We start from the raw sequence: 12,091 nt of genomic DNA on the forward strand, positions 1-12,091 counted from the left end.
CTGGGCTAGACAATCTGGACCCTCTCTTTCTAAAATGTTGCAACCCCTATTACCAGTCTGCTCAACCTCTCTTTCGTATCGTCCGAGATCCCTAAAGATAGGAAAGCTGCCGTGGTCATCTCCCTCTTCAAAGGGGGTGACACTCTAGACCCAAACTGTTACAGACCTATATCCATCATGCCCTGCCTTTCTAAAGTCTTCGAAAGCCAAGTCAATAAACAGATCACTGACCATTTCGAATCCCACCGTACCTTCTCCGCTGTGCAATCCGGTTTCCGAGCTGGTCACGGGTGCACCTCAGCCACACTCAAGGCACTAAACGATATCATAACCGCCATCAATAAAATACAGTACTGTGCAGCCATCTTCATCGACCTGGCCAAGGCTTTCAACTCTGTCAATCACCACATTCTTATCTGCAGACTCAACAGCCTTGGTTTCTCAAATGACTGCCTCGCCTGGTTCACCATCTACTTCTCAGACAGAGTTCAGTGTGTCAAATCGGAGGGCCTGTTGTCCGGACCTCTGGCAGTCTCTATGGGGGTGCCACAGGGTTCAATTCTCAGGCCAACTCTTTTCTCTGTATATATCAACGATGTCGCTCTTACTGCAGGTGATTCCCTGATCCACTTCTACGCAGACGATACCATTCTGTATACCTCTGGCCCTTCTTTGGACACTGTGTTAACAAACCTATAAACAAGCTTCAATGCCATACAACACTCCTTCCGTGGCCTCCAACTGCTCTTAAACGCTAGTAAAACTAAATGCATGCTTTTCAACCATTCGCTGCCCGCACCCGCCTGCCCAACTAGCCTCACTAGTCACGAGTTAGAAAATGTGGACAACTACAAATACGTAGGTGTCTAGCTAGACTGTAAACTCTCCTTCCAGACTCATATTAAACATCTCCAATCGAAATTTAAATCTAGCACCGGCTTCCTATTGCGCAACAAATTCTCCTTCACTCACGCCGCCAAACATACCCTTGTAAAAATGACTATCCTACCGATCCTCGACTTCGGTGATGTCATCTACAAAATAGCCTCCAACACTCTACTCTGCAAACTGGATGAAGTCTATCACAGTGCCAAGCCCCATACACCACCCATCACTGCGACCTGTATGCTCTCGTCGGCTGGCACTCGCTACATATTCGTCGCCAGACCCGTTGGCTCCAGGCAATCTATAAGTTTTTGCTAGGTAAAGCTCCAGTTTATCTCAGCTCACTGGTGACAATAACAACACCCACCCGTAGCACGTGTTCCAGCAGCTTTATCTCACTGGTCATCCCCAAAGACAACACCTGCTTTGGCCGCCTTTCCTTCCAATTCTCTGCTGCCAATGACTGGAACGAATTGCAAAAATCGCTGAAGCTGGAGACTTCTATTTCCCTCACTAACTTTAAACATCAGCTATCTGAGCAGCTAACCGATCGCTGCAGCTGTACATAGCCCATCTGAAAACAGCCCATCCAATCTACCTACCTCATCCCCATATTGTTTTTATTTACTTTTCTGCTCTTCTGCACACCAGTATTTCTACTTGCACATCATCATCTGCACATCTATTACTCTGGTGTTAATTTGCTAAATTGTAATTACTTGCTACTATGGCCTATTTATTGCCTTACCTCCTCATGCCATTTGCACACACTCTATATTGACTTTATTTTTTTCTATTGTGTTATTGACTGTAGGCTTGTTAATTCCCTTTGTAACTCTGTGTTGTTGTTTGTGTCGCACTGCTTTGCTTCATCTTGGCCAGGTCTCAGTTGTAAATGAGAACTTGTTCTCAACTAACCTACCTGGTTAAATAAAGGTGAAATAAAAAAATACAAATAAAATTGTCAGCTAAGTTAAGCATTATGTTAGCTAGCTAACAGTACAGTAGCTCGTCTTCCATTGAATAAAGTTACAGCGTTGTTTGCCGGTAGCGGCAGCTAGCTTTCATGCTGACACCCCAATCAGGAAATAAATAGCTGCGATTACTAACTTAATCATCCTAAGCATTTAGTACCCCATGTTGAGTCTGTGGTCAACTCAAATAACCCGTCAGCAGCTAAATAGCTGAAGTAACGTTAACTAGCTAGTTAGCCAATAAAGTCTACCAACACTAAGTCTTGTTCAAGGTTAAACAGGATATCTAGCTAGCTAACTTAGCTAATGTGTTGTGTTTATATTTTCAGGATCAAAGCCAGAGTGGGGGCCAAGGAGGAGGCAAGAAGGATGACAATGTGAGAAGGACATGGAAACAACCAGAGCCTCTGACAACCACATCGCCTCACCTGGATCTTTCAGATGTCTGTGTTAACCTGTTTTATTCTACTTTCACTAACCATGTAACCATATCATATGTTTATAGGAGAAGAAGAAGTATGAGCCTCCCATCCTCACCAGAGTTGGGAAGAGGGCGAAAAAAAGCAAGGGACCTAATGCGGCTAGCAAGCTACTTTTGGGTAACGCTGTTATGTCACCTCACTTAGGACAAAGAATATCTCTTTAAAACGGACCCATCGGCTCAATATCTAGTATCTGTCTCTGCATCATTCCTAACTCTCTAGCTATGTCATTTCTCACTCACTCGCTTGTCAAGAAAAACTATATTGATAACGTATTGTATCCCTCTACAGTCACCCCTCACACCCACTGCAGGCTGAAGCTGCTGAAGCAGGAGATGATCAAAGACTACCTGCTGATGGAGGAGTTTATCAGGAACCAGGAGTAGATGAAACCCCTGGAAGAGAAACAGGAAGTACTGAACATGGAGATATATAATACTATATTACATTTAAACCCCAGGAGGAGAAACAGGCGGTACTGAGTAGACCATCGAGATACAGCTAACTGACAAAATAAAGGAAACGCTTGAGTAAATGAGGGATGCAAAGTGTATTGAAAGCAAGTGCTTCCACAGATATTTGGTTCCTGAGTTAATTCAGCAATTAACATCCCATCATGCTTAGGATCATGTATACAAATGCTGGGCAGGACATTTTTTTGGGCTACCCTGGCAATGGGTGACAATGCCCCCATCCACAGGGCACGAGTGGTCACTGAATAGTTTGATGAGCATGAAAATGATGTAAGCCATATGCCATGGCATATGCCATTATGTTGGTTTTTCCTTTATTTTGGCAGTTACGTGTGTGTATGTGTATGTATATATATTTCTGCTCCGTACTACTCAACTACTAGGTACTGACATATCTCTGCTTCGTACTACACAAACAAAACGTACTGACATATACTGAACAAAAATATAAACAAAGCATGCAGCAATTTCCAAGATTTTACTGAGTTACATTTCATACTGTCTGAAGAAATCATGAATGGCACGACAATGGGCCTCAGGATCTCGTCACAGTATCTAAAATGCAATTGTGTTGTCCATGGCTTATGCCTGCCCATACCATAACCCCACTGCCACCATGGGACACTCTGTTCACAACGTTGACATCGCAAACCGCTCGCCCACACGACGCCATACATGTGATCTGCGGTTGTGAGGCCGGTTGGACGTACTGCCAAATTCTCTAAAACAACGTTGGAGGCAGCCAATGGTAGAGAACACTCAATTCTCTGGCAACAGCTCTGGTGGTCAGTATGCCAATTACACGCTCCCTCAGAACTTCTGTTGTGTGACAGAACTGCACATTTTAGAGTGGCCTTTTATTGTCCCCAGCACAAGGTGCACCTGTATAATGATCATGCTGTTTATTCATCTTCTTGACATGCCACACCTGTCAGGTGGATGGATTATATTAGCAAGGGAGAAATGCTCACTAACAGGGACATTTGAGAGAAATACGTTTTTTTGCAAACGGAACGTGTTGCCAATCTTTTATGTCAGCTGATGAAACATGGGACCAACATTGTACGTGTTGCGTTGATATTTTTCCTCAGTGTATATCTGCTCTGTAGTACTCAACCACAAGGTATGAACATACGCTGAGTGTACTGAACATTAAGGACACTTGCTCAGCTGACCAGCTGAATCCAGGTGAAAGCTAGGGTCCCTTATTGATGTCACTTGTTAAATCCACTTCAATCAATGTAGATGAAGGGGAGGATGCAGGTTATAGAATGATTTTTAAGCCTTGAGACAATTGAGACATGGATTGTGTATGTGTGCCATTCAGAGGGGGAATGGACAAGAGAAAGGATTGAAGTGCCTTTGAATGGGGTATGGTAGTAAGTGCCAGGCGCACCGGTTTGTATGAAGAACTGCAACGCTGCTGGATTTTTCATGCTCAACAGTTTCCCATGTGTATCATTAATGGTCCACCACCCAAAGGACATCCAGCTAACTTGGCACAACTGTGGGAAGCATTGGAGTCAAAGTGGGCCAGTTTCCCTGTGGAACGCTTTCGACATCTTGTAGAGTTCATGCCACCGAATAATTGAGGCTGTTCTGAGGGCAAGGAGGGGGGGGGGGGGGGGGGGGGGGGGGGGGGGCGCAAGTCAATATTAGGAAGGTGTTTTATCTGATCAGTACTACTCAACCACAAGGTACTGACATATCTGCTCTGTCCTACTAGTGCTGAGCGATTAGTGCTTTTTGAGGTTGGTTCATTCATTTTTTACATTATATGCATTATGTGGGTTGGATGCTGTAACAACACAGAATAAAACAATGAATACAAGTCCCATGATGGCAGTGACATTACTGCTTTTCACTCATTAACCATTTATTCACATTACTTTAAAAAAAATATATATATATATATATCAGTTGCTGTGTATGTTGCATTTGTTTTTATTTGATGACTGTATTATTTAATTCCAAGTCATCTATTCTTCACAGTGCTGGTGCCTATGCTGTCTGACAAAATCACTATTTTAGTAGTTCTTTAAAGTAAATAAGGCATACTTTTTTTTATGACTGCTGAATGCTAACTATCGACCACTTAGAGCATGTATTTTCAAGTAGAGATACCTTGGGAAGCAACTGCTCTCTATCCCTCTTGTCTTCTTTCTCTGTCCCACACTAACCTAACATAGCGGGCTTCAAAGAAACACACAGGCCGGACTAGTAGGCGTGCGATACATTATGGTTGTTGTCATTTACCAAGTTTTCTGCGCTAAACTATGTTGAATATTGGCCTGTTGGTTACTCCTTACTACATCGCACAGTTCGGGCTTGATCTGATTTATCTCTAGAGAAACTGCACATTGTGCGCATTAAGCTCCCAGAAAAAAAAGGAACGAAATGGAATTCAAATAATTGAGCCGACTTCGGTCAATTAGTTAAAAATATATATATTTAAAAAATAACTGAAATGTTGGTTAATCGCTCAGAACTATGTACTACTCAACCCCAAGGTACTGACATATAGCTGTTACGTACTACTCAACCGCAAGGTACTGAAATATATACACGTAACTGCCAAAATAAAGGAAACACCAACATAGTGTCTTAATAGGGCGTTGGGCCGCCACGACCAGAACAGCTTCAATGCATCTTGGCATAGATTCTACAAGTGTCTGGAACTCTATCGGAGGGATCTTACACCATTCTTCCACGAGAAATTACATAATTTGGTGTTTTGTTGATGGTGGTAGAAAACACTATCTCAGGCGCTACTCCATAATCTCCCATAAGTGTTCAATTGGGTTGAGATCTGGTGACTGAGACACACACACCCTTTAAACCCACGAGGCTCCTTTGAGGCCCCCTTTCAAAGTCACTGAGATCTCTTCTAGCCATTGTAGACAAAATAATGGGCAACTGGGCATTTTTATACATGACCCTCAGCATGATGGGATGTTAATTTCTTAATTAACTAAGGAACCACACCTGTGTGGAAGCATCTGCTTTCAATATATTTGTATCCTTCATTTACTCAAGTGTTTCCTTTTATTTTGACAGTTACCTTTATGTGCTCTATACTACTCAACCACAAGCTACACAATACATATTTTATAGGGCATTTTGCACTACTGAGCCGAGTCAAACCGAGCTGTACTGGGCTGGCGTGGTTATGCATCCAGCATAGTTGCTGGAAACGTACTGAAAAGGACAATGTGGAAAAAAACATCTGAATCGGCATAGTTTGGTTCGGTGGCCACAATAGTGTGAAAAGGGTATAGGTTTTAAGCACTAACTGTGGATACGAGCGTCTGCTAAATGACAACAATGTGTCCAAGGCAAATTTCATTAGTTTGGTGGGAAAAGTATTTATTATTATGTTTGGGTTGAGTAGTGAGTGACGTTGACTGACTCTGTCCCTATTCTCTGATCCGTGTCTGTCCTCTAGGTCCATGCCGTGATTGGTGTCCTGATGGATGACACTGATCCCCCTGGTCACGGTGAGGAAGGTGGAGAAGGCCCCTCAGGAGACCTGCGCTGACATAGGAGGACAGGACAGCCAGATCCAGGAGATCAAGGTACAAGAAGAGGACTCCACTAAACGTCATACCTTGTAACTGCTTAGTGAGTATTTTAAGCATTTTATCCGAAATGAGATGAGTACCACGTTATGTACCTAGCCTATACTAGACTCTCTGGACACTCTGGACAGCCTGTTTGTTAGGATACCGGTATCGTGATTCCAGATTTTCCTTGGCAAAAAAGAAAACACGGAAGCATACAGAACTCTATGGTCCTTTTTTAAAAACCTACTTTATGTCAAATATTGTGTGCTATAGCTTGCAAAATAAACAAACGTGACTCTGGGGGACAACGTACGGCTGTTTTCTTTCCAACATTAGGACTGTTTTCCTGAAATAATTCAGTCTGCTTCCGACTGTGACGCTGTTGTTCTGTAGGAGTCCGTGGAGCTGCCCCTCACCCACCCTGAGTACTATGAGGAGATGGGCATCAAGCCCTCTAAAGGAGTCATCCTCTACGGAGCACCTGGCACTGGTGAGCTAGATGGACATGAACTAAACCATAAATACATAATAACAAATATCAAAACAATGTACATAATCCCTGAGACATGCTTAGCGCCGAGCAGTGTGGACAGGGAAACATACATTGAAATCATATTATAATATACATGTATATCATAATATATGTCATTTAACGGACTTACAGTCATGCATACATTTTACGCTTGGGTGGTCCCGGGAGTCGAACCAACTATCCTGGTTTTGTATGCCCCATGCTCTACCAACTGAGCTAAAGAGGACCATATTACTTAATACGGGTGCGGTTCGTGCAAGGTTGTTTGTCTGTGTGTGCGTGCATACCTGTGCCTGTTTGTGCATCTCTGCTAATATGTTTGTGTGCCTGTGCCTCTCTCTGTGTGTTAGGTAAGATCCTGCTGGCCAAGGCGGTGGCCAACCAGACATCAGCTACATTTCTGCGTGTGGTTGGCTCAGAGCTGATCCAGAAGTACCAGGGAGACAGGCCCAAGCTGGTCCGAGAGCTGTTCAGGGTGGGCCGAGGAACACGCACCATCTATCGTCTTTATCGACGAGATAGACGCCATCGGCAGTAAACTGTACTTACTACAACCACGTTCTTAAAATATGCCACTTAAAGGCCCAATGCAGAAGTTTTTATTTTTAATTTCTGTTTAACAATGAAGTACCTTACTGTAATAGTTCCCCCCCCCCCCCCCCCCCCCCCCCCCCCCCCCCCCCCCCCCCCCCCCCCCCACACACACACACACACAAAAAAAATAGCTATTTCTCAAGCAAGAATTTTGCTAGGACTGTCTGGGAGTGGTCTGAGTGTGGAGGGGAAAACTGAAAATAAGCTATTATTGGCAGAGAGGTTTGGAACTCTTTCTTATTGGTCTATTAACTAATTTACTGCCTGGTGACTGAAACTCCACCCATTTAAACCTGCTGATTAGAAGGTCCTTGTGTAGATAGTTGCTGGTTGAAAATACAATCAGGAAATTACACTTTTAAAGTGTTTTATCAGCTGTTGTGTGCAATATGATACGAAACAGGAAAATCTGAATTTGGACTGCACTATGCAGAAATCACTCTGCCATTTCCTGGTTGCTAAAATTCTAGTAGTTCACCTAATTTCAGTTTGTGACAAAACAAGCAAGTATAGTGTAGATGGTCATTATACCATCTAAATATATTTCCCATAACCAAACATATTGTAATTTCAGCTGTTTAAAACTGGTGTATAAAACTGAAATTAAAAGACGCAAAAACAAAAACTTAAGATTGGGAAGCATAAAAATAGCGCACATAGAACAGATCTACCGCTTCTTAGACTTTCACTGAAAATTACAGATCTATAACACACGTTTCTATGTGAATTTGGTCAGGCCGCCCCAAGGGTTACATATTGCAGCTTTAAATGATAGGAATAGGCATAGCAAGGTTGATTAATAGCTCCACCTTGCCCTCTGATAGGTTTCGAGAAAGTTGAACCATTTTGCTTATACCAACCAAATCCTCTTAGATATTGACAATTACTGGATCTGACTTGTTGATTTGGGAATGTGCCAACTACTGTTTCTCTTCCCTTTAGGTGTGACTAAACGTTGTTTTTCTCTCCATGCGTAGATATGAGTCTGACTCTGGAGGAGAGAGGGAGATCCAGAGGACCATGTTGGAGCTGCTCAACCAGCTGGACGGTTTTGACTCCAAAGGAGATGTCAAGGTGATCATGGCTCCCGACAGGATAGAGACCCTAGACCCTGCATTCATCAGACCTGGTAAGACGCTCTCTCTCTCATGAGTATCTGAAAGTTGGAGCCTATTTTTGTATCGTGTATCATATTAAAATCGACCGGTAGAGCGGGACTCTTAGACAGGGATAAAACGACCTCAGTTGAAGTGTATATTGAGGATCGAGATTCTCCTATAAAATGAATGCAGATTAATTTCCTCCTTCTGAGCTCCATCTGTGGAACTGACCTCTTGACCTTGAGCGAACAACGGATGGAGCTCTCAGAGCACTTTACAAGACTCCGATCAAAGGAAACAACATTCACTGAAGCCATTTGAGCAAGGCGTCTTTCTTTTCTTCCCACAGTGTTGAGTCAATGTCAATAAGTATTCTGTTCTAGAATCAGAATGAGTAGAACCGAACGGCCATTCCCTCGCTTTGATATTCCATGTCCCTCACTCCCTTCCCTATGTTTTTTTTCCAGGTCGTACTGACAGAAAGATAGAGTTCCCTCTGCCTGATGAGAAGACCAAGAGGAGGATCTTCAACATCCACGCCAGCAGGATGACTGTAGCCGACGACGTCCCCCTGGACGATCTGATCCTGGCCAAGGATGACCTGTCAGTTGCTGACATCAAGATATGGATGTCCAGGGTTTCCTCTACCACAGTGGTCCTCAACCTGGGTACCTGGTCTATCTGCATGGTCATTGGGAAGACTCATAAGAGCATAGGCCATGGCAAAACAGTTACCCAAAAAAGTGTTTTAAAAAACACTGCATTACCACTACTAAGGTGGGGTAGTCCCCCTATCTAGCACTGTTGCCCCTTGCCTGCCAAAAAAGAGTTGGCCTCCATGGGTTTCAACTGCTTTCGGTGTGTGGCTTTAGGAATGTTTGCAGCCACTCTAGGGAAAACATGATTCTCAAACTGCCTCGAGCTAAACCAGATTTAGTATATTTGACTTGACTGTGCTGCCCTCTAGCGGCAGTTCTTTTAAGGTAAATGCTGAAAGGATTCTCCTACTTCCCAGCAATGCTGGGGCTTTTTTGGCTACTTTCAGAATGCCTCCCTCCTTCCTTGAAGTCATGGATCTGAGAGAGTTAAGTCTAGGATCAGGTCTTCCGTGTCCATATATTCTTATTCATTATGACATAAAATACAAAACTGATGCTAGATCAGTACTCCTACTCCCAAGACTATTTGTGAATACAGGCCCTGATATTTTGAGGCTGACCTGAGTTGACCTTTCTCCTCTCTTTCTCCCCCTCCTCCAGGCGATCTGCACCGAGGAAGGACTCATGGCCCTGAGAGAGCGCAGAATGAAGGTCACCGACGAAGACTTCAAGAAGTCCTCTTTGGACTTCAGGAGGGTACGCCGGAGGGTACGCTGGAGGGCCTGTACCGCTAACCCCGGACCTCGGACGTTTAACCCCTGACCTGTACCCTGTCCGCGGTGTGAGAGAGCTTTGATGTATTTCGTTGCATGTTACGTTTGGCTTCCTTTCCAGTTGTCTACTTTAACTTCATGAACTCTGACGATAAATACAAGAATTTGAATGGGAGAGAAGTGTTGTTATTCCTCGTTCCATGTATGATTACTCTCATTTCCCTCCGTGCTCCGTTTAGTACAGGTAGTGTCACGTAGTCAGTTGTCCTAAAGTTTGGTCTTCATTGGAGAAGCCTGCAAATCTAGGCTAGAGTAGAAGTAGTGTTCAATAGCATACAGTCTGCATCATACCCACGTCTGGGTTCCATAACTGGTTCATCAGCCCCAGTAACAATCTTTCTATGTTTATTTTGCGGTAAATGAATCCCGTTTTATTTATTCCGCTCAATCACCATCTTCCAGTAGTATTCAGACTTCAGACAGCACTGTACATACTGTTTATACAGATGCCCTGTTTCTTCATAGTCACACTTAAGGGATATCACTCTATTCCTCTTGGTTGCAGAGGTCTGTCTAATTCCCAAGACAGAATAACGGAACAAAGGAGGAGGATGCAACCATTGTCCTGATGCTGAAACTATTGTATCTCTCCTTACTATCTTGCTCCCTCTTTCTCTTTGCTTAAAAGAAGACCTCCATTAATAACAGGAATGTTCCAGTATCTCCCGCACATGACGTCGTTTAGGAGCCACCCCAGAAACAGTCACCCGGACACACATCTAAATAGTCCCTCACATCACTTCTCTCTGTTTTAATAGGAAGTGTAGTATATCGCTTTGATATGAAAAAAGACATGTTATACACGTGCGTGCACACACTGGAACAAATCAGCTCCTCCGAATCCTTCTGGGCCTCTCAGAAGCTACTCATTTCCAATCCCCATTTCAGTGATTCTCCCCTATGTTCACCCCTTTTCCAGTACACTGAGTTTAAGAGCACAAATTAATCTGCTTTTTGTGTGCCGTTGCGCAGCTGCAGTTCATTTGACACGTGAGACGCAGAGACGCAGCATCGATTTAATTCCTCTTGATGTGGGGCCATGTATAACTTTGTATTCAGCAGAACGCTCGCTAGCCCATACAGTTTCCTTTTGGGATTGAGTGAAAATGCCGCACGCAGCCCTGATCACTCTCCATGTCATCCCCCTTATTAACTCTGTCACGCAGTTCAACTGCAACGCAGCGCACATTGCAGCACATTCAGCAAACCCTAAGAAAACTTGAAATCAAGCGTGGCGTATAGTAGGGCCAGAGAGACAGGATAGGAAGGAGGGGAGAGGAAGGAGGGGCGAATTGTAATGAGCCATTTGGCCTGCCAAGGGTAATATCTGTTGAGGATGTCTGAGCCACACCATGCATGCCGGTATTAGAGACTGTTGGTAGTTATAACTACTGGTTATTACTGTTTAATAAAACATATGTAATGTGGGACTGTCATATAATAATAATAAAGGCTAACCTTGTTTCCATGTTCTGGTACATATGTATTCTAATTTTACCATTGAACTGAGATTTGATTGACAGGCCCACTGTTGACCTTTCAGTGATGTCTCAGTCAACTGAGGAGGCAAAGATCCTGGACATATCTGGACTCCTCTTCATTGTCATTGACTTCTAATGTGTTGAGGGTGACTTTAACAACCTCCGTTGCAGGCAGAGACTTCTTAAAGACTTCATAGATTATTCAAATACTTGAATGTTCTGACAGACAGAAACTGATTGGGTTTGCAACTGGATTTCTCTGTGGCCAGAGGGAGAAGCATTATCCTCATTCACCACTAAGTGGCGCCAACAGTGCGTGTTTTTATAATAATCGCACTGACAAAATAAACTGGACGTGAGAATAGGCCATTCACAGTTATTGGACAACGAATATCGCATAACATCGGATATTTGTTTTCATCAATCGAACCCAATCATTTACCCAATTAAATAACTACTGTAACCTATGCTAAATCCTGAAATTGCTCTCCTTGAAAACATTTTTATATTTAGCCTTATGAACTCCTTATCAAAGCAACACATACAACATACTGTTGTGAAGGCAAAACTGTTCA

At 43.4% G+C, this 12,091-nt stretch overlaps 1 pseudogene; it reads left to right on the top strand.

Moving 5' to 3' along the window:
* The first annotated feature begins 6,287 nt into the window (after positions 1–6,287).
* LOC110529766 lies at positions 6,288–11,496 on the top strand (annotated as a pseudogene).
* The last annotated feature ends 595 nt before the right edge of the window (positions 11,497–12,091 follow it).

Source organism: Oncorhynchus mykiss, chromosome 8 (genome assembly GCF_013265735.2).
Source record: "Oncorhynchus mykiss isolate Arlee chromosome 8, USDA_OmykA_1.1, whole genome shotgun sequence".
Classification (NCBI taxonomy): domain Eukaryota; kingdom Metazoa; phylum Chordata; class Actinopteri; order Salmoniformes; family Salmonidae; genus Oncorhynchus; species Oncorhynchus mykiss.